Source organism: Phycodurus eques, chromosome 13, assembly GCF_024500275.1.
Source record: "Phycodurus eques isolate BA_2022a chromosome 13, UOR_Pequ_1.1, whole genome shotgun sequence".
NCBI lineage: Eukaryota > Metazoa > Chordata > Actinopteri > Syngnathiformes > Syngnathidae > Phycodurus > Phycodurus eques.
The window spans coordinates 1,893,752-1,916,818 of NC_084537.1; the positions used below are offsets into that span (position 1 = coordinate 1,893,752).

The 23,067-nt window shown below is 43.0% G+C and overlaps 1 pseudogene; it reads right to left on the bottom strand.

Moving 5' to 3' along the window:
- Positions 1-321: 321 nt before the first annotated feature.
- On the bottom strand, positions 322-21,498 carry LOC133411794 (gastrula zinc finger protein XlCGF57.1-like; annotated as a pseudogene).
- Positions 21,499-23,067: the final 1,569 nt, after the last annotated feature.

A 23,067-nucleotide genomic window follows, 5' to 3' on the forward strand; every position in this document is an offset into this window, starting at 1 on the left:
TACACATGCAGGCAATCCAAACAAGGCAACAGTATCCAAAAACATGAGGCCAAAAGGTGAGGTCGATAATCGGAACAGGGTCTAGTCTTACTGTGAGTCTGTGACGTGGAAACAAGGAATGCTGGAACGCAACGACAAGGTACAACGAACTGGCGACGAGAGAGAATGAGACACGAGGTTAAATGCAAGGGGTAATTAGGGTGAACGAGGCACAGGTGGTGAAGATGCTCTCAGGAGCGGGTGTGTGTGAAACAGGGGGAAGACAAAAATCGGAACACACACCAATGACAGTATTTTGCCAAAAGAATGAGCAGGAGCATGTTTATTGTTATTTTATTGTACATTTTCTCTCAATCTTTGGATAATTGTGGGAGCTCAACAATGCACTTTCCCAACACAAACAGAAATCTTTACAAACATGATCTAGTTGATAAGGTATTTATTTACTTTTTTAAAACCTTTACTTAACCAGGTAAGGCAATTGAGAACAGTTTCTCATTTACAACACCAACAGTAAGGCAAAACAAGGTAAAATAAAAGCAAGTACAAAAAAAGTACAAATAAAACAAACTGTACTACGTGATGTACACAACATGTACACAAAACATAAAAACATGAAACATATAGTACGATAAAAAATAATCAGACATACTCTTCCTCTCCAATCAAAATACACCAGAGCTCCCTTCACATTGACACTTTGATTAGACTTGGATAGTTTCTCACCAGTCTGAGTTAAAATATTTTTTTTAACACAAACTGAGAAGGTAAAAGGTTTTGCATGAGCATAATTTGTCTTGTTAATTGTGTCTTTTCAGAGAATATTTGCACCCAAGCTGAACAAGCAAAATGTTTCTCCCCAGTGTGTATTTTTGTGTTGTTAAATGTGACTTTAGACAAATTCCTTGATCACAGTAGCAGACAAAAGGTTTCTCTCCCGTGTGTATTATTGTCTTGTTAAATCTGCCTTTTGAGATAATTTTATTTTATTTATTTTTTTTAACCACAAACTGAGCAGGCCTATGGCCCAGTACACACATAAAGATAATTGGGCTGTTTGGCCCCTGGCTGTTTTAAGCAAAGCAAAGCAAATTTATTTATATAGCACATATCATACACAAGGTAACGTAATGTGCTTTACATTTTTAAAAGCATTTAAACACAAAGGGGAAAAAAGCTTATCAACATTTAAAACAAAGAGAGAAAAAATAAAACTACAGTGCAAGAAATATTTAAAAGTGGAAATGGTCTCAAAAGCATGAGAAAAAAGAAGGGTTTTTAACCTGGACTTAAAAACATTCACATTGGGGCTGACGTCACTTCTGTTGGTAACTTATTCCATTTGTGTAATAGATAAATGCTGCTTCACCATGTTTCTTTGGACTCTGTGCTCCACTATTTGACCTGAGTCTGTCGATCTCAGAGTCCTACTGGGTGTATATAGTCCATTAGCATTTCTTTCATGTAGTAAGGACTTAAACTGTTTAGTGATTTATAGACCAGTAGCAGAATTTTAAAATCTATTCTAAAGCTGACTGGAAGTCAGTGTCAAGACTTTAGAATTGGAGTAATATGCTCTGACCTCTTTGTTCTGGTCAGAAACCGAGCTGCAGCATTCTGAATGAGCTGCAGCTGTTTAATGCTCTTTTTGGGGAGTCCAGTCAGAAGACCATTACAATACTTAAGTCTACTTGAGATAAAAGCATGGATGAGCTTCTCCTGGTCTGCTTGACACATGCAAGCCTTCACTCTGGATATGTTCTTCAGATGGTAGAAGGCAGTTTTTAGTAATTGATTTGATATGACTGTTGAAAGTCAGGTCGGAATCTATCAGAATGCCAAGGTTTCGGACTTGGTCTTTGGTTTTTAAAGAGAGTGACTCCAGGTATTTACTAACAGCAATCCTCTTTTCTTTATATCCCAAAAAATCTCAGTTTTATTGTGATTTAATTGAAGAAAAGTTTGGCTCTGTTTTAGACACCACCAACACCTCAATTGAACTGTAGTCACCTGGAGACACTGCTAGATATAACTGTGTGTCATCTGGATAGCTATGATAGTCAAAATTAAAGTTCTGAAGAATTTGAAGAAGACCCGTGGGTCAAATCCCACGGGTAGCATATGCAGGCTGAACAGGAGTGGGCCAAGAACTGACCCTTGAGGGACCCCATTGGTCATTGCCATTTGAAGAAATTGAACATTTCCAATGATTACAAAATAACTCCTTTCCTCTAGTTAGCACCTGAACCATTTAAGGACTATTCCATTTAGTCCTACCCACATTTCCAACCTGTTCAGCAGTATATTATGATCTACCGTATCAAAAGCCGCACTGAGGTACAACAAGACAACAACTGACACCTTTCCCGAGTCAGTATTCAACCTTATATCATTTAGCACTTTGATAAGAGCAGACTTTGTACTGTGATAAGTTCGGAAACCTGATTGAAATTTGTCATTAAGTCCATTTAAGTTCAAGAAATTGCTGAGTTGATTAAAAATAACTTTCTCAACAATCCTGGCTATGAAAGGCAGATTTGAGATGGGTCTATAGCTTGCCAACATGGAAGCTTCTTAAGAGATTTAGGAAATTCGCCTGACTGAGGTGAGGCAATTGATTATTTGCTGCAAATCAGCTAGCACAGACTTCGAAATAGCTTTGAAAAAGTCAGATGGTATTGAGTCAAGACAGCTCGTTGATGTTTTCACCTGCTGAACAGTTTTCGCTACAGTTTTTGGTCCACTGTATCAAATTCTGACATGGTAATAGAGTTTTTCCTGGGTGGCTTCAGATGTAGTATCATTTTATTATTTTGCCTATTTGTACTGATATTATAACCTGATGGATATTATTTTTTCACTAAAATAACAAGCAAATTCATTGCATTTATCTGCTGTTAGTAGTTCTGGAGCGATCTGATTCGGGGGGGAGGGAGGGGGGGGGGTTGTTAGCTTCTCAACCACAGCAAACAGAGTGCGAGTATTGTTGAAGTTCTTTCTGATGATTTCAGAAAAGTGTTGCTGTCTAGCCCTGACTAACTATTGGTTAAAATTACAAAGACTTTGTCTGTAGAGATCATACTCAATTTGGCGTTTAGTTTTTCTCCACTTACGTTCTGCTTTCCTACACTTTGATCTAGAGGTCTTTACCATCATTGTGCCCCTCCACGGTGTTCGAGGTCGCCTCAAGAATGTCTTAAGTTTTAATAGGAGCGACAGCATTTATTACATTTGAGATTTTCCAGGTGAAATTATCCACAAGTTCATCAACTGTCTCTTCATTCAAAGTTTGTGACAAAGCTATGGTCTCCATAAAGTTAGTGGCGGTACTCTCATTTATGTACCTTTTCTTAATAGACATCGAGGTTGTTTGAACTTTTGGAAGAATCTGTAATTCAAAGAATACACAAAAATAGTCAGAAAGAGCCATATCCTTCATGTGAATTAATAGAATTCCAACATCCTTAGAGATGACCAGGTCTAAGATGTGACCTTGAGTGTGGGTTGGACTCTTAATATGTTGAGAGAGGTCAAATGCGTTTTACCCCTTCCTGACCAAGGACGACAAATGCCAGACTAGTTTGTTTAATAGGAGTATCCTGTAAGATTATCCTGTGGTCTGGGTTGTGTTAAGAGTGAATTTGTTGCGATAGTTGGGTCCAAAACAGGTCGGGACGACGACCTCAAATAATGAACGTGTTTTAATATTGAAAACCAAAATTCTAACTTGAGCAAGACTTGAACAATTCCTGTGTGTACAAGGCCCAAGGCTTTTCTCCAGTGTGATTCTGGTGCGCCTTGTTTCAGAGAATATTTACCCCTAAACTAAGCAGGCAAAAGGTTTGTCTCCTGTGTGTTCAATTGTGTCGCTTGTTGAACTTATAAGAGAATCTTTTGCCACAAACTGGGCAGGTAAAAGACTTCTCTCCTGTCTGTGTATTCTTATGTGTTTTGTCAAAGTGCCTTTTTCAGTGAATCTTTTACCACAAACTGAACAGGCAAAAGGTTTCTCTCCAGTGTGTATTCTTTCATGTCTTAATAAACACATCTTTTGAGAGAATTCTTTACCACAAACTAAGCAGACAAAAGGTTTTACCCCAGTGTGTGTCTTTTTGTGCCTTGTTAAACTTGCTTTTACAGTGAAGCTTTTACCACAAATTGAGCAGACAAAAGGTTTCTCTCCAGTGTGTTTTCTTGTGTGATCTGTTAAACTTTTCTTTTCAGAGAAGCTTTCGCCACAAACTGAACAGGTAAAAGGTTTCTCCCCAGTGTGTGTTCTTGTGTGCACTGTCAATGCGCTTTTTTGTGTAAATCTTTTACTACAAACTAAGCAAGCAAAATGTTTCTCTCCGGTGTGCGTTTTTATGTGTGCTGTTAAATGTGTCTTAACAGTAAATCTTTTATCACAAATTAAGCAGGTAAAAGGTTTTTCTCCAGTGTGTGTTCTTGTGTGTACTGTCAAAGCACATTTTTCAGTGAATCTTTTGCCACAAACTGAGCAAGTAAAAGGCTTCTCCCCAGTGTGTGTTCTTGTGTGTACTGTCAAAGCACATTTTTGACTAAATCTCTTACCGCAAACTGAGCAGGCATAAGGTTTCTCACCAGTGTGTTCTGTTGTGTGCCTTATTAAAATTAACTTTTCAGAGAAACATTTACCACAAACTGAGCATGCAAAAGGCGTCTCACCAGTGTGTTTTCTAGTGTGGCTTGTTAAACTTATCTTATGTGAGAATCTTTTGCCACAAAATGCGCAGGCAAATGGTTTTTCTCCTGTGTGTGTTCTTGTGTGCTTTGTCAAAGTGCCTTTTTCAGTAAATCTTTTACCACAAACTGAGCAGGCAAAACGTTTCTCTCCAGTGTGTATTCTAATGTGAGCGTTCAGATTCCCCTTTAAACTAAATGTTTTCCCACACTGGGAACATTCCCAGGATTTGTTGTCAGTGTAAAATGTCATGTTGTCGTCGTCGTCATCATCGTCATCATCATCATCACTGTCAGGAGAGTGTGACGTTGTGTCGTCACTCTCTGATAGTGGAGCTAAGAGGCCGTTTGCTTGTGATCCTCCACAGTGGTCTCCAACTTCTGTTGTCATGTGTTGACTTGAGCTGTTGCTTGGAGTCGCCGCACCTCTGTTCTCCTCATGTTGACTTTTATCTTCTTCCTCTTCACCCTTCAAAAGAACAAAATCCGATGGAAACTTGGTGATATCCTCCTCCTCTTCCACTTTGATGTGGGGGGGTTGTGGCTCATCATCCTCTTCAATGTAGGGAGGCTCTGGCTCCTCTTCCTCTTTAATGCGAGGGGGCTCTTCCTCCTCCTCCTCCTCCTTGATGTGGGGGGACTCTGTCTCCTGTTGTCCAGGACACAGATATTTTGTCCTGAAGTCTGCAGGGCACAAGAAAGCAAAGACACTTAGTTTGGTAAAGTCAAATCTAATGGTGTGACTTTGATGTTGTGTATCGTTTCTGCAGTGGGGCCTGACTTACAAGTTTAATTCCATCTGTGACCAAGCCCATCAATCAAATTACTCATACAGTGGATACCCACTTGCAGGAGAGGGAGCGAGCCAGGCTATGATTAGCGAATTTCTGCAAAGTATTGACACCCCTCTAAAAGTGATATAATTTGTGATGACATTATAGTAACCTGTATTAATAGGGGGGCGCTGGCGAGTTGCACAAGGTAAATGGAGGCTGTTTTGGCTTGGAGAAGCTTTATTGACCAATCAAGGGAAAACACGTTAGGATGTTATTCAGCCAGATAACTCCAAGAAATACAGCCAACATAACCATAAGGTCATTGTTCATCATAAGGTCAGGGTTTCAGAAAATAAATATGCCCATATACAGTGGGTACGGGAAGTATTCTGACCCCCTTAAATTTTTCACTCTTTGTAGCCACTTGCTAAAATAATTGAAGTTCATTGTTTTCCTCAATGTACACATAGCACCACATATTGACTGAAAAAAAATTGAATTGGTGATTTTTTTTGCAGATTTATTAAAAAGAAAAACTGAAATATCACACAGCCATAAGTATTCAGACCCTTTGCTCAGTATTTAGTAGAAGTACCCTTTTGAGCTAATACAGCCATGAGTCTTTTTGGGAATGATGCAACAAGTTTTTCACACCTGGATTTGGGGATCCTCTGCCATTCCTCCTTGCAGATCCTCTCCAGTTCTGTCAGGTTTGATGGTGAACATTGGTGGACAGCATTTTTCAGATCTCTCCAGAGATGCTCAATTGGTTTAAATCAGTGCTCTGGCTGGGCCATTCAAGAGCAGTCACAGAGTTGTTCTGAAGCCACTCTTTTGTTATTTTAGCTGTGTGCTTTAGTTGATTGTCTTGTTGGAAGGTGAACCTTCAGCCCAGTCTGAGGTCCTGATCACTCTGGAGAAGGGTTTCTTCCAAGATATCCCTGGACTTGGCCGCATTCATCTTTCCTTCGAATGCAACCAGTCATCCTGTCCATGCAGCTGAAAAACACCCACACAGGATGATCCTGCAACCACCATGCTTCACTGTTGGTGAGTGCCTGGTTTTCTCCACACATACCACTTAGATTTAAGGCCAACTATTTATATCTTGGTCTCATCAGACCAGAAAATCTTATTTCTCACCATCTTGGAGTCCTTCAGGTGTTTTTTGTTTTAGCAAACTACTTCTCCTGGTGGAGGGCTGCAGTGATGGTTGACTTTCTAGAACTTTCTCTCATCTCCTGACTGCATCTCTGGAGCTCAGCCACAGTGCTCTCTGGGTTCTTCTTGACCTCTCTCACCAAGGGTCTTCTCATCCAGATTGCTCAGTTTGGCTGGACGGCCAGCTCTAGGAAGGGTTCTGGTCATCCCAAACGTCTTCCATTTAAGGATTAGTGAGGCCCCTGTGCTCTTAGGAACCTTAAGTGCAGCAGAATTGTTTTTGTAACCTTGGCCAGATCTGTGCCTTGCCACAATACTGTCTCTGAGCTCTTCAGGCAGTTCCTTTTGACCTCATTATTCTCATTTGCTCTGACATGCACTGTGAGCTGTAAGGTCTTATATAGACAGGTGTGTGGCTTTCCTTATTAAGTCCAATCAGTATAATCAAACACAGCTTGACTCCAATGAAGTTGTAGAACCATCTCAAGGATGATCAGAAGAAACACAACCCCTATTCCAATAAAATTGGGATGTTGTGTTAAACAAATAAAAACAGAATACAATGATTTGCAAATCATGTTCAACCTATATTTAATTGAATACACTACAAAGACAAGATATTTAATGTTCAAACTGATCAACTTTATTGTTTTTAGCAAATAATCATTAACTTAGAATTTTATGGCTGCAACAGTTCCAAAAAAGCTGGGTCAGGGTTATGTTTACCACTGTGTTACATCACCTTTTCTTTTAACAACATTCAATAAACATTTGGGAACTGAGGACACTAATTGTTGAAGCTTTGTAGGTGGAATTCTTTCCCTTTCTTGCTTGATGTACAGCTTCAGCTGTTCAACAGTACGGAGTCTCCATATTTTACGTTTCATAATCCGCCACACATTTTCAATGGGAATTTTCAATGTTCAACAGGTCTGGACTGCAGGGAGGCCAGTCTAGTACCCGCACTCTTTTATTACGAAGCCACGCTGTTGTAACACGTGCAAAAAAGCCCTTCCTGATGTTAAAATGTTAAAGTGAGCGTGCTCATACTATCGCGAATGAACGGTGTTAATGGTTTAGTTCCCCCACCCGCTTCGTAAATTCCTTCAATTTATCGTCCAGCCGCCGCTCTCTATAAGCAGTCAGGCTCACAGGCTTTTCCGGCTGCGGAGAGCAGCGCCATCGGGGAAGACGAGACCCAATGCTGCTTGGTGCGGAATTGAAGCATGCATATTTATTACCATGCCGTGCGTTTGAAGTGTTCATGGTCAATGTGTCATGAAATTCACATTAGTTCTCGCAGCTAGCTAGCTACCTTCTTCATCAATGCATGAGCCGCTAATCCCACTTTGGTTGTCATTCCGAGCAGTGGCACGGGCTCAAACCAGGGTTTAACTAGCTCGTCATTTGGGGGACCAGGGCACGGCTCCCCCATGTAATTTATGGGTGGAGTAGCCAAATATTGTACTCAAGTAAGAGTAGTGTTACTTTAGAATATTATGACAAGTAAAAAGTAGTCATCCAAATATTTACTTGAGTAAGACTAACCCTAACCACTAAAAGTAACTTCACACAACATCAGTGAATTTTGAGAACGAACGTAAGGGAACCAAACGCTATAAAATGTTGATTCCTTTACCTACCCACCTATGGACACAAGGTTAGCGTTTGTGACACTGTGACATTTTTGTGAATTTTGTCCCAATTCATTGTGATGTATAGTTGTTAGTTTGACCTTTGGTGAAGTTTTAGCTCAATGTTAAGCTTGTAATGTGACTGTTTGTACTTTTTTTCCAGTATGGTAATTATTTAATTTGTGTGTCTGTCGTTAGCTCTTACGTTGGTTTGAAGACTAAAATAAACACTAAAAAACATCAGTGCAAGAGTGCAACGCAGCGTTTAACTTGTTAGCTGCCTCAATGTTGGCATAGACGTATTTTATTGATTCACTCACCCAACTGACTTGACTGAAGTTCCGCGTGGTGTAGGCTGAGGCTTGGAGAGGGAGGGCGCACGTCAGACTTCAACACATTGTGAAAGCCTCCTTTGTACAGTGTAATCTTAATCCAAGTGTTGCACTGAAGTGACTGGTCATTTATTTTAACATGGTTAACACTTTAGTTCGCTGAATGCCGTTGGGCACAAGAACGCCTTCGTGGGCGTTCTTCTTTGTTGGTTTTCGCCACTTTCGGCAGACTGTAGGCATCAAAACTGGGAACCGAATTGTTTTAATTTGAACGATCCAGAATGTTAGTCACGGTTCCAATCGTTTCTCGGTTCTGTTTCATTAACTGCCAGCCGTTTCCTGAGCAGGGAATCCCTAGACTGCCAGGCATTTTAGAGCAATTTCACAAATTTTTCAAGCCCCACGGAATATTGTGTATGTATAAACACCAAAACGACCAAAAAAAAGCGGTCGAGAGCATCTTGCTATATGGCCCAGCATTTTCGCCGATAGCTTTGCAGGAAAGGTATCGCTCGGAGCGTCATCCTTTATTCCCCCGCATGATTAAGGCATCTTTCCTGTCGGTCGCAACAATATTTTTCTTGCCTTGGTGCAAAACATTTCCAGTACTGAAAGGTTTTTTTAATAGATTTGTTGTCTTCTTGCTTTTCCGCCATTATGCTTGCATCCTCTCATTGTCTTCTCAAGACGCCCCCTCCTCCTCCTTCCTCTTCTTCTATCTGAGGGAGGGATATTCACTACAAGGCATTGTTGCCCTCTACAGGGTGCCATTCCTCATTGCAGTTATCCACAGGCTTGACAATCACACAAACTGCACAAGACCCTCCCCCACCCATCCCTGTTAAAAAACGCCACTGAAGTCTTTAGACGGCATTGGCAGGGAATAGCTCAATTCTGAATGACGTCTTTGGACAGCATTGGCAGGGAATGAGTTAAACCGCTGTGGCCGACCTGTTCGATGTCTGTTGCTCAGTACACCAGTACTTTCTTTCTTTTTTTAGGACATTTCAAATTGTTGTATTGCCTATGCCCAATGTTTGTGCAATAGCTCTGATCTTCTCTCAGCTTCAAAATGGTTTGCTTTTCTCCTATAGACAGCTCTCTGGTCTTCATGTTTGCTTAACAGCAAATGCAGTTTTCAAAGGTGAAACCCAAAGCCCAAAACACGCATGATCTAATGTTAAAGCAATCAATCTAAAAGGCAACACCCGCGCAACTAGAAACATCCGTCACATGTTCGAATAATTTTGCTCACTTGAAAAGTGGGTGGGTTCAAACAAAAGGTACTCTGTCCTGAGTTGTTTAATCAGAATCAGAATCATCTTTATTTGCCAAGTATGTCCAAAACACACAAGGAATTTGTCTCCGGTAGTTGGAGCCGCTCTAGTACAACAGACATTCAATTTACAGAACACTTTGGAGACATAAAGACATTGACAAAAAACAATTGTGCAAAAAGATGCAGAATCCTCTAGCACTTAGAGCAGTTCGAATGACTAATATTGCAATAGTCCGGTGCAATGACCATTGTGCAAAGGGCGCTGAGACTTCAAGGAGTGTATGCGGTTTAAAATGACGTGTAGTGCGATAATCTGGGACATTGTTGGTTGTGCAAATGTTACAGATACTCCTCAATCAGTGTGCAAATGGCGCAGATGCTACTCTGGCATGAGTGGCCAGTATATGCAAATAGTGCAGCATGGAGAAACAACTACAGTGAGTGCACGAGTAATACATAATTGGCCCCACAGAAATGTGACAACGAACTCAAGTCAAAAAATTGCGATCTTATTGTAATGGAATTATAGGTTAGGTGTTTAAGAAGTTGATCGCAAGAGGGAAGAAGCTGTTGGAATGTCTAGTAGTTCTAGTTTGCATTGATCGGTAGCGCCTACCTGAGGGAAGGAGCTGGAAGAGCTGGTGACCGGGGTGCGGAGGGTCCGAGAGGATTTTGCACGCCCTTGTCTTAGTTCTGGCAGCGTGCAAGTCCTCAATGGTGGGTAGGGGGGTACCGACAATCCTTTCAGCAGTTTTGATTGTCCGTTGCAGTCGGAGTTTGTCCTTTTTTGTAGCAGCACCAAACCAGACTGTGATGGAAGAACACAGGACCGATTCGATGACCGCTGTGTAGAACTGTCTCAGCAGCTCCGGTGGCAGGCCGTGCTTTCTCAGAAGCCGCAGGAAGTACATCCTCTGCTGGGCCTTTTTGAGGACGGAGTTGATGTTGGTCGCCCACTTCAGGTCCTGAGAGATTGTAATTCCCAGGAACTTGAAGGTCTCGACGGTTGACACAAGGCAGATGGACAACGTGAGGGGCAGCTGTGGCGAAGGATGCCTCCTAAAGTCCACGATCATCTCTACAGTCTTGAGCGTGTTCAGCTCCAGGTTGTGTCGGCCGCACCACAACTCCAGCCGCTCCTCTTCCTGTCGATATGCAGACTCGTCACCGTCCTTGATGAGGCCGAAGACAGTGGTGTCATCTGCAAACTTCAGGAGTTTGACAGTCGGGTTTGCTGAGGTGCAGTTGTTCGTGTAGAGAGAGAAGACCAGCAGAGAGAGAACACAACCTTGGGGTGCCCCAGTGCTGATGCTGCGTGTGGATGAGGTGGCCTCCCCCAGCCTGACCTGCTGTGTCCTGCCCATCAGAAAGCTGTAAATCCACTGGCAGATGACAGGTGAGACGCTGAGCTGGAGAAGCTTGGTTGAAAGGAGTTCAGGGATGATGGTGTTTAACGCTGATCTGAAGTGCACGAACAGGATCCTCGCGTAGGTCCCTGCACTGTCGAGGTGTTCTAGGATGAAGTGCAGTCCCATGTTGACTGCATCATCCGCAGACCTGTTCGCTTGGTAGGCAAACTGCAGGGGGTCCAGCAGGGGACCTGTGACACTCTTGAGGTGGTCCAGCACGAGACGTTCAAAGGACTTCATGACCACAGATGTCAAAGCGACAGGCCTGTAGTCATTCAGACCAGAGATTGCAGGTTTCTTGGGGACTGGAATGATGGTGGAGCGTTTGAAACAGGATGGAACTTCACACATTTCCAAAGATCTGTTGAAGATCTGAGTGAAGACTGGAGCGAGCTGGTCCGCGCAGACTTTGAGGCAGGATGGGGACACATGGTCCGGGCCTGCCGCTTTGTTAATCTTCTGTTGTTTGAAGATGCGTCTCACATCCTGTTCATGGATGGTTAACGCAGAAGTCAGAGGTGTGGTTGTGGTCGCGGGTGCGGCCGGGTGGGTGTGTGGTGTGAAACTGTCCTTTTCAAATCTGCAGTAGAAGGTATTCAAGTCGTTGGCTAGTGTGCTATTGTTCTCAGCTTGGGGGGATCGTCGCATGTAATTAGTCAGCGATTGGAATGCATGCCAGACTGATTTAGAGTCGTTTGCGCTAAACTGTTTTTCCAACTTTGCTGCATAGATCCTCTTTGCAATGTTAATTTCTTTGGTAAGCTGGTTTCGAGTTCGATTATACAGGGCCCTGTCCCCGCTCTGATATGCGTTCTCCTTAGCTTGGCGAAGCTGCTTAAGTTTAGCAGTGAACCACGGCTTGTTGTTGTTGAATGTGCGAAATGATTTTGTTGGTAGACAAACCTCTTCACAGAAACTGATATAGGATGTGACAGTGTCCGTATATTCATCCAGGCTGCCAGCTGAATTTTCAAAGACACTCCAGTCTCTGCAGTCTAAACAGCTTTGAAGTTCCATCTTGGCTTCATTGGTCCACTTTTTGACTGTTTTCACTGTAGGCTTTGCACACACAGTTCTTGCCTGTACGTCGGTATTAAGTGAATTAAGCAGTGATCAGACGAGCCCAGGGCTACACGAGGTATAGCACGGTATGCGTTTTTTACCGTAGTGTAGCAGTGGTCTAAAGTATTATTTTCCCTGGTAGGACAGTCGATGTGCTGCTTGTATTTAGGGAGTTCGTGGTTGAGTTTAGCTTTGTTAAAGTCCCCGAGAATAATGAGGGGTGAGTCCGGGTGTTTTTTTTCAATTTCGTTGACTTGTTCGGCGAGCGTTAGCAATGCGGCGTTCGTGTTAGCTTGAGGCGTAATATAGACTCCAGCCAGTATGAACGATGCAAACTCACATGGCTAGTAGAATGGTTTACAGTTTAAGAATAGTGACTCCAAATGCGGGCTGCAGTGTGTGCTGAGCACCGTGACGTCCGTACACCATTTTTAGTTGATATGGAGGCATATCCCGCCACCCTTTGTTTTGATGTAAATACCATGAAATAAAAACTGGAATTCTGAACTTTTGTCTTATATTCATCTTTTGATCTGAAACCCAAATGTCTTCAGTATACAACAAAAACAAAAGAATTGACCTTGCCGTTCCAATACCTCTGGAGGGGACTGTAGCGGAGGTCCACCAAAATTGCGTTTTCTCATTGTTTTGCACAAGGTAATCCTTGTTCTTATCCGATTACTGTTGGGAAATCCCTTTACCATCTTGCTTCTGTAATTTTTTAATTCAAATGAGATTTTCTGTAGTTCTGAATTTTTTTTTTTTTAAATGTTCATTGATTTTGGCGCCCAAAATCACTCATTCATAGGATTCGGACACTATTGAAAACTATATGAACTATTATTATTCTTGTTTACTGTGAAGTTTAGAGTAAACCTGATGATGTGCTTGCTCTCGGTGTGCCTCGAATGGGATGGCTCAAGCGAACGCCGCCACTGAAAAATCTTAAAATGGCCTGTTTAAACATCAACAACAACATTTTCAACTAATAAGACTAACATACGGGCATTTAGCTAGCAAAGAGTCAGGGTTTTGGTCACAAATTTCCGAATGATTTAGACTGATTTCTGGACAAGTAAATTTGGGCCGATTAGCGACATAAAATGGCATAAAATCCTAAATCCTGATACAATTCTTAAAAACTAGCGCTCATTTTATTCATGTTTCAAACCACTTCTTCTTCTTTTCCTTTCGCCTTGTCCCATCAGGGGTCGCCACAGCGCGTCATCCTTTTCCATGTAAGCCTATCTCCTGCATCCTCCTCTCAAACACCAACTGCCATCATGTCTTTCCTCACGACATCCATCAACCTTCTCTTTGGTATTCCTGTAGCTCTCTTGCCCGGCAGCTCCATCTTCATCATCCTACTACCAATATACTCACTATTTCTCCTCTGGACGTGTCCAAACCATCGAAGTCTTTTCTCTCTAACTTTGTCTCCAAAACATCGAACCTTGGCTGTCCCTCTGATGAGCTCATTTCTAATTTTATCCAACCTGGTCACTCCAAGAGCGAACCTCAACATCTTCATTTCCGGCACCTCCAACTCTGCTTCTCTCTCTTCAGTGCCACTGTCTCTAATCTGTACATCATGGCTGGCCTCACCACTGTTTTATAACCTTTGCCCTTCATCCTAGCAGAGACTCTTCTGTCACATAACACACCTGACACATAACACACCTGACACCTTCTTCACTTCCTGACCACACTCACCATTGCTCTGGACGGTTGGCCCCAAGTATTTAAAGTCCTCCACCCTTGCTATCTCTTCTCCCTGTAGCCTCACTCTTCCCCCACCACCCCTCTCATTCATGCACATATATTCTGTTTTACTCCGGCTAATCTTCATTCCTCTTCTTTCCAGCGCATGCCTCCATCTTTCTAACTGTTCCTCCAGCTGCTCCCTGCTTTCACTGCAGATCACAATGTCATCTGCAAACATCATGGTCCACGGGGATCCAGTCTAACCTCATCTGTCAGCCTATCCATCACCACTGCAAAAAGGAAGGGGCTCAGGGCTGATCCCTGATGCAGTCCCACCTCCACCTTAAATTCGTCTGACACATCTACAGCACACCTCACTGCTGTTCTGCTGCCCTCGTACATGTCCTGTATTATTCTAACATACTTCTCTGCCACGCCAGACTTCCGCATGCAGTACCACAGTTCCTCTCTGGGTACTCTGTCATATTCTCTAGATCTACAAAGACACAATGTAGCTCCTTCTGACCTTCTCTGTACTTTTCCATCAACATCCTCAAGGCAAATAATGCATCTGTGGTACTCTTTCTAGGCATGAAACCATACTGTTGCTCGCAATTACTCACTTCTGTCCTCAGGCTAGCCTCCACTACTCTTTCCCATAACTTAATTGTGTGGCTCATCAACTTTATTCCTCTATAGTTCCCACAGCTCTGCACATCACCTTTGTTCTTAAAAATGGGTACCAGTACACTTTTCCTCCATTCCTCAGGCATCTTCTCACGCACTAGAATTCTATTGAACAAGCTGGTCAAAAACTCCAGCCACCTCTCCTAAATGCTTCCATACCTCCACAGGAATGTCATCAGGACCAACTGCCTTTGCATTTTTCATCTTCTTTAATGCCTTTCTAACTTCCCCCTTACTAATCATTGCCACTTCCTGGTCCACCACACTTGCCTCTTCTACGCTCCCTTCTCTCTCATTTTCCTCGTTCATCAACTCCTCGAAGTACTCTTTCCATCTAGCTACCACACTGCTCAACATATTTCCATCTCTATCCTTAATCACCCTAACCTGCTGCACATCCTTCCCATCTCTATCCCTCTGTCTGGCCACCCTGTATAGATCCTTTTCTCCTTCTTTAGTGTCCAACCTGCCATACATGTCATCACCTCTTGTTTGGCCTTTGCCACCTCTACCTTTGCCCTGTGTCGCATCTCAATGTATTCCTTTCGCCTCTCCTCGGTCCTCTCAGTATCCCACTTCTTCTTAGCTAACCTTTTTCCTTGTATGATTTCCTGTACTGTGGGGTTCCACCACCAAGTCTCCTTCTCTCCTTTCCTGCCAGAAGATACACCAAGTACTCTCCTGCCTGCCTCTCTGATCACCTTGGCTGCAGTGGTCCAGTCTTCTGGAAGTTCCTCCCATCCACTGAGAGCCTGTCTCACCTCTTCCCGAAAAGCTGCACAACACTCGTCCTGTCTCAGCTTCCACCACATGGTTCTCTTCTCTGCCTTTGTCTTCCTAATCTTCTACCACCAGAGTCATTTTACACACCACCATCCTATGCTGTCTAGCCACACACTCCCCTACCACTGCCTTACAGTTGGTAACCTCCTTCAGATTATATCGTCTGCACAAGATGTAATCCACCTGTGTGCTTCTACCGCCGCTCTTGAAGGTCACCTTATGTTCGTGCCTCTTCTGGAAAAAAGTCTTCACTACAGACATTTGCATCCTTGTTGCAAAGTCTACCATCATCAGTCCCTCCAAGTTCCTTTCCTGGATCCCTTACTTACCCATCACTTCTTCATCACCCCTATTACCTTCACCAACATGTCCATTACAATCTGCACCAATTACGACTCTCTCTCTGTCTGGGATGCTCAGAACTACTTCGTCTAGCTCCTTCCAGAATTTCTCTTTCACCTCTAGGTCACATCCTACCTGTGGGGCATAGCCACTAATCACATTCCACATAACACCCTCAATTTCAAGTTTCAGCCTCATCACTCGATCTGATAGTCTTTTCACCTCCAAGACATTCTGAGCCAACTCTTCTTTTCAAATAACCCCAACTCCATTTCTCTTCCCATCTACACCATGGTAAAATAATTTAAACCCTGCCCCTAAACTTCTAGTCTTACTGCCCTTCCACCTGGTCTCCTGGACACGCAATATATCAACCTTTTTCCTAATCATCATGTCAACCAACTCCCGAGATTTTCCTGTCATCGTCCTAATATTTAAAGTCCCCACATTCAGTTCTAGGCTCTGTGCTTTCCTCTTCTCTTTCTGCCGAAGAACCAGCTTTCCACCTCTTCTTCTTCTTTGACTTCGACCTGCAGTAGCTGAATTTCCAACGGCGCCCTGCAGGTTGACGGCGCCGGTGGCGGACGTTGTTAACCCGGGCCACGACCGATCCGGTATGGAATTCTTTGGATGAATGCTCATATTTGTTTGGCAAAGTTTTAAGCCGGATGACCTTCCTGACGCAACCCTCTGCATTTATCCGGGCTTGGGACCGGCCTACAGTTTGCACTGACTTGTGCCCCCCATAGGGCTGCATTATTCATGTTTCAAACTTCTATCCAATAATATCCTCGATTTTGATATGGAGGTGGTTCGAAATATTTAGCAACATACCTACACTATGCACACACTGTACGTAATACAATAGAACAACAATGTGGAGATCGCTGGCAAGATGCTTTACCTTCTCTATTTTCACTATTTTGTACCTTGTTTTGCGGCACGGTGAACGACTGGTTATAGCGTCTGCCTCACAGTTCTGAGGTCCGGGGTTCATCAATCCCCGACCCCGTCTGTGTGGAGTTTGCATGTTCTCCCCGTGCCTGCGTGGATTTTCACCGGGCACTCCGGTTTCTTCCCACATCCCAAAAACATGCATGGTAGGTTAATTGAAGACTCTAAATTGCCCGTAGGTGTGAATGTGAGTGCGAATGGTTGTTTGTTTATATGTGCCCTGCAATTGGCAGGCAACCAGTTCAGGGAGTACCTCGCCTCCTGCCCGATGATAGCTGGGATTGGCTCCAGCACTCCCGCGACCCTTGTGAGGATAAACGGCTCAGAAAATGGATGGATGGATGTACCTTCTTTTATCGATTTACTAAAGATTGTCGCATATGAATTCTGGACTTTAAACCCATTTGGTAGACTCAGCTGGCTAACACTCCTCGACCCCGAAAGAGTAGTTTAATAGCCTTTAGCTTTCTGCTGCTTACTGCATTGCCACTCGTTAGCCAAAAGCTAGCTACGCCAGTGGAGCTCACTTGTGTGGGATGCTTGTGTGGTTACCCTCCACGCTGTGTGGCTTTTCAGCCTTCTGGTGTATCCCACAAACCGCTTTGACCCCAGTTTGCTGCCTCCCTGCTAGCTCTCTGTGCCTGACGACATACCAACCAGCCACCTGCTTATGGATTGCGCTACATGTTTAACTCACGAGCGTAACTCCGCCGCTTCGTTACTCAGTCGCGGAGATATTATGTTTCCGGACCTTTTCAAGCAGAACCCCTCCACTTTTCCACCATACTTTGAGCATGTTCGTTCCACATGGTTGGTTGTTGTGAGTGACACCATTATGCTTTTGTGCGGCACTGATGTGTTCAAGAGCGTCATGGAAATTGGCCAACTCTTTCATTTCCGCTGCAACGGGCGGACTTTGGTACCGAATTATGGTACGGATCGATTTTAAGTGAATCAGTACTAAATATTACCCCCCCCCCCAAAAAAAAAAAACAAGTACCGCTTTGGTATCCATCCCGACCTGGAGGCAATGTTTAGTAATTTCTTATGTGTTGACATCGGATGCGGCGGCACGGTGAACGACTGGTTATAGCGTCTGCCTCACAGTTCTGAGGTCCGGGGTTCATCAATCCCCGACCCCGTCTGTGTGGAGTTTGCATGTTCTCCCCGTGCCTGCGTGGATTTTCACCGGGCACTCCGGTTTCTTCCCACATCCCAAAAACATGCATGCTAGGTTAATTGACGACTCTAAATTGCCTGTAGGTGTGAATGTGAGTGCGAATGGTTGTTTGTGTTTGTATGTGCCCTGCGATTGGCTGGCAACCACTTCAGGGTGTTCCCCGCCTCCTGCCCGATGATAGCTGGGATAGGCTCCAGCACTCCCGCGACCCTAGTGAGGAGAAGCGGCTCAGAAAATGGATGGATGGACATCGGATGCAACGCAAACATTGGCCTCTATGGCTCAGTAGCTGAGGGGCATAAAATAGCAGATATTCCCCAATAGTACCCGAACAGCGGAAAGCAGGGAGGTTGGGCGACTGTTTAATCTGGACACATAGTTTTGTTTTTTACTACATTAGAGTGTTGATAATGTTAACTGAAAATGTAATTAAATACATAGTTGCCTGAAGTTTACGCAGATTAAGCAGATTTACCGCATTATCACGACCATAAGGCGCACTGTATTAAAAGGCGCAGTCTCAGCTACGGGGTCTATTTCTGTATTTAACACACATATATAAGTGCACCATATTATTGGGCGCAGGCATGGTAAAACATACGCTAGCTTAAAACATACGGTAGCATGTATGCACGCTAAAACAATGTTTTTAAAAAGGCAGCGGGAGCAAAACTGAGTTCGGTTGTACTTTATTGAAGTATTTAACAATGTCCTCACGTTATTATTTGATCAATCCTCATCCACAAATCCATCAAAGTCCTCATCTTCTGTATCCGAAATGAACAGCTGGGCAAGTTCTCCATCAAACACACGAGGTTCCCTTCATTGTCGGAGTCAGTCTCGTTGCCTTGCGGCTCCTCAGAAATGATGCTGGCTTTTATGAAAGCTCGAACAACAGTGCAAGCAGACACGTTACCCCAAGCTTCCACAATCCATTCACAAATTGTGGCGTAACTCGCCCGGCGCTGCCTCCTAGTCTTAGAAAGCTGTGTTCGCCATCTGTCATCCATCGCTCCCACGCCGCTCGCAACTTCACTTTGAACGCCCTATTTACACCGATGTCCAGCGGTTGGACTTTGTGAAAGAATTCATTACTATTATAGTTATCATGTTTAAAGCATATTCACATTTTGTAGAAATTCGCCCACGCAGATTTGTGGACGAGACAAGGAAGCTGTCTGTTTCACACTTAACTCAAGCTGTTAGTTTCACAGTTGCTCAAGCAGGGGTATAACTATGCTGTCAGTTAGAAACTGTTAGAATAACAGGAAACTATCTAAACATTTTTCCGGAGCACCTGTGCATGTCGGTAAAGTTCCACTGTGTTGCATCCTGCTTTGCTTCAAATAAATAGCGGACGAGGGCAGCAATTCTTTGACAGACTTGGTGAGCACTCTCTCAGTGAGTTGCTCTGCTGTCCCTCGCGAGCAGAAAAGGACAATCTTGGTTGGTGTGAGTTCACTTCGATACAGTCCTAAGGGCTTGTCTCAGTTGTTTTGAAGAAACTTCTCTGACAGAGTTCCTTCGTCGTTCCTGCTTCCTCCACTTGCGAACCATGAATTCGTTGATCTTAAATTCTCTCGCGACTGCTGCATTCCCAGGTCCCTCCGAGTAACTGATAGCTTGCAGTTTAAACTGTGCTTCGTCAGCGTGTCTCTTCGTAGGTGCCATTTTCGGGGGTTCTTAGCCAAACCGATGTTGTTTTGCACAATGCACACCCCGGCGCTTTATACCTATTGGGGGGTGCCTTTAGCGTCCTCTGTCACGCCAACCCTTCCCCTTTAACGTCCGCATGCTGTCCTCAGTCATGTCCGCCTTTCCTCTATATAAGCAGCGTGTCGGCAGGAAATGATCCGAGTCAGTCAACTGAGCGCTCATCACACAACAACATTTACAGATTTTGGAACTCGGTGCACACATAAGGCGCGATATGAGTCAAAATGGCGAATATTGCCGCCGTCCATCCCTAATTTTAATACCAGCCTCCAATTTTTATAAACAAGCATTACAGTTCATCTAACATGACTATGAAAGGAGGGGAGCAACAACTGAGTCATGAGGCTGAAAAAAAGTAAGCACAACACAGGAGATGGTAGAGAACAGCGTGTGGAGAAATGGCAACGAAAAGGCAAGTAAAGCCAATGTGTCTAATCACTCCAAAGTTCTTTACTCCTTGCACAAGAGTTAAAGGATTTGAAAGATGACTTGAAGCGACAGACACCTCAGCGACTTTAAAGTCGATGTCAGGATTTAGATTTGAGTTTCTTGAGCTCAATCAATCAAGACCTCAACTGACAGTGACTTGACCTCTCCACATTTACTTTTTTAATTTTTTTTAAACATTGTGTTGTCATACACGGATGTTGAAAAAAAAGTAACAAGCCTCTTTTAACAAAGTAAAGAGGCGGGGTACACCCTGAACTGGTTGCCAGCCAATCGCTGGGCACATACAAACAAACAACCATTCGCACGCGCAGTCACACTTGCAGGCAATTTAGAGTCTTCAATCAACCTCGCACGCATGCGTTGGGGATGTGGGAGGAAAGCGGAGTGCCCGGAGAAAAGCCACGCAGGCACGGGGAGAACATGCAAACTCCACACAGGCGGGACCGGGGATTGAACCCTGGTCCTCAGAACTGTGAGGCTGACACTCTAACCAGTCGTCCACCGTGCCGCCAAGAAAGTACATATAACTGAAAAATCTACTTCAGTACAGTTAATAATTATTGGCACTTTGTTTTTCTGTCTGAAGACTGACGTTAAAAAAATTATTGTGGCCCTCTTGAAATGTGTATTTGATACCCTCTGTTTTTTTCACTTGGCATGAACAAATTATGTTCAGTAAAAAAGCCTTCAAGAGGAAAAAAAAAATTCACATTTACAATGTGATAATATGATGCATTGTTCGCAACCCTTTTAGAACAAAATTTTTCAAAAATGTAAAAAAAAAGAAAAAATAAACATAAGTGGACCCCATAATATCCACATAGTACACATTATTGGATGTTGATGAGCTGTAGTACATTTAACGTCACAAAGTTGCCTTAAATATACACGGGAATATTGTTTTGAATAACAAGTATGAAGTGAACAAACCTGCCGTGCTTAACCCAACTCGAGGGTTCTTGAAAACAGCGTCCAGTAGTTGCCGTTTTTGCACGTTCTCCGCTTTAGTTCCACGAAGTTCCCTTTCGTACTCCGCTGTCCCTTTTGCACACATTTTCACACGAAAAGCACAACACTTAACGCTCACACTGGAATCATTGTTTTGCGACGTGTCGATCACAAACGCGTCTCTTTGTTAGCAAACTAAGCTAGGCTAAGCTAACTAGGCCGCCAAGCTTCAAAGATCACCGAGACGAGGTCAACCGGATACAAAGAGTTAACGAATGTTTTTTTTTGTTTTCTTTTTTTTTAGTCCAGTCCACGATGAACGTAGTGGAGGCTTCAGTACTTTCAAAGCGCGTTTGGTTCGGAAAAAAGTAAGGCTGCAAAAAAATGTACGGCAATTCCACTTGGTCAAAATCTGTCACGGACGCGCGATTCGATTAAGTTTTTTTAAAAGATATTTTTTTATTATTAAATACCGAAATTGTACGTACTTTATAGCGAAAACATATCTCCCGTGACTGAGCAATAATATCCCACAAACAAGTAATATTGCTTGTGTGTTGTACTGTTTACGTCTATTTGTCCTTATGCGTTGTATGTCGGTTCGCGTGACAGGTTTGTCCAAGTGGAGCTGCCGTACACTGTCCGCATACATTGTTGTTGTTATTATTATTATTTTTTATTATTTTACGAAATTATTACTATTTATTTTACGAAATTATTATTATTTATTTTACGAAACGACCACACGCGCTTCACTAAATATTTATTCTCGAATTAGTATTGAATGTATTGAACGTAGTACGTTCATCATTACTTTACTGAACTAAAAAAAAAAAAGAAAAAAAAGAGGTGCTTAGCTCATTTGGTACGGAGCCCCCCTGGTACCAAGGTATGAGAAAAAATAAAATATTGGTAATCTGTTCCCTCAATTTAGTAAACTGTACCCTCAATTTAGTAATCTGTACCCTCAATTTAGTAATCCGTACCCTCAGTTTAGTAATCCGTGCCCTCAATTTAGTAATCCGTTCCCTCAATTTAGCAAATGGCTGGGGCTCTTTATACCTACGTATATCTGTCAAGTGAAGTCAATTCTATTTGTATGTTATATTCTTACTGGTGTGAATTCTGTGTATAAATTGTCATGTCGTGATATAGCCTACATCCCATTTTTTCAACTGAAAGGCAATATTGCTGTAGTCGAGGGGGTTGATCATTATATAGCAGTACTAGCAGGACCGGCTACAATTAGCCTGCGTGTTTCCTTTCACTTTTCGTGCTTTTAAGCATACGCTCGCTGCAATCACGCTATCATGACAACCTTCGTATCCCCGATGTGTTGACGTGAGTGTGTTTTTTTTTCTGGCACATAGCGGCCACCAAAGGGGTCCTAGTTGAGTTGAGTTCTCGCCAGAGAAGTGGAAGTTCGCAGACAGACAAATGCGTCTGTGATGGATCAAGCAATGCAAGTATCTTGTCTGCAGTTATTCACCTTTTTGTTTCATGATAACAATTTGTTGGGGTTATTTACTGCCGTACTGAGCTACTGGGTTCTGCTCCAGTATATGCTAAAACATATGGCTAATACACACCCACAGAATCACATTCAGATTCAAACATTCATTTGATTGATTGAGGAATGTTGTTACCAGAATCATATTGCCAAGTTCAAGTACTTTTCATCTTGCTGTGTCTTCAAAGTTTGCTATGGTAATTCAATGAATGAAATATGTGTGGTCATTCACTGAATTTATAGAAAAGACACAAAGTTACATGAATTGTGAAACCAATGCTATGTGTGATAGACTAAACTGCAAACTACACAACAAATATGGAATGCAGAGATCAGAATAAGAATCAGAATCATCTTTATTTGCCAAGTATGTCCAAAACACACAAGGAATTTGTCTCCGGTCGTTGGAGCCGCTCTAGTACAACAGACAGTCAATTTA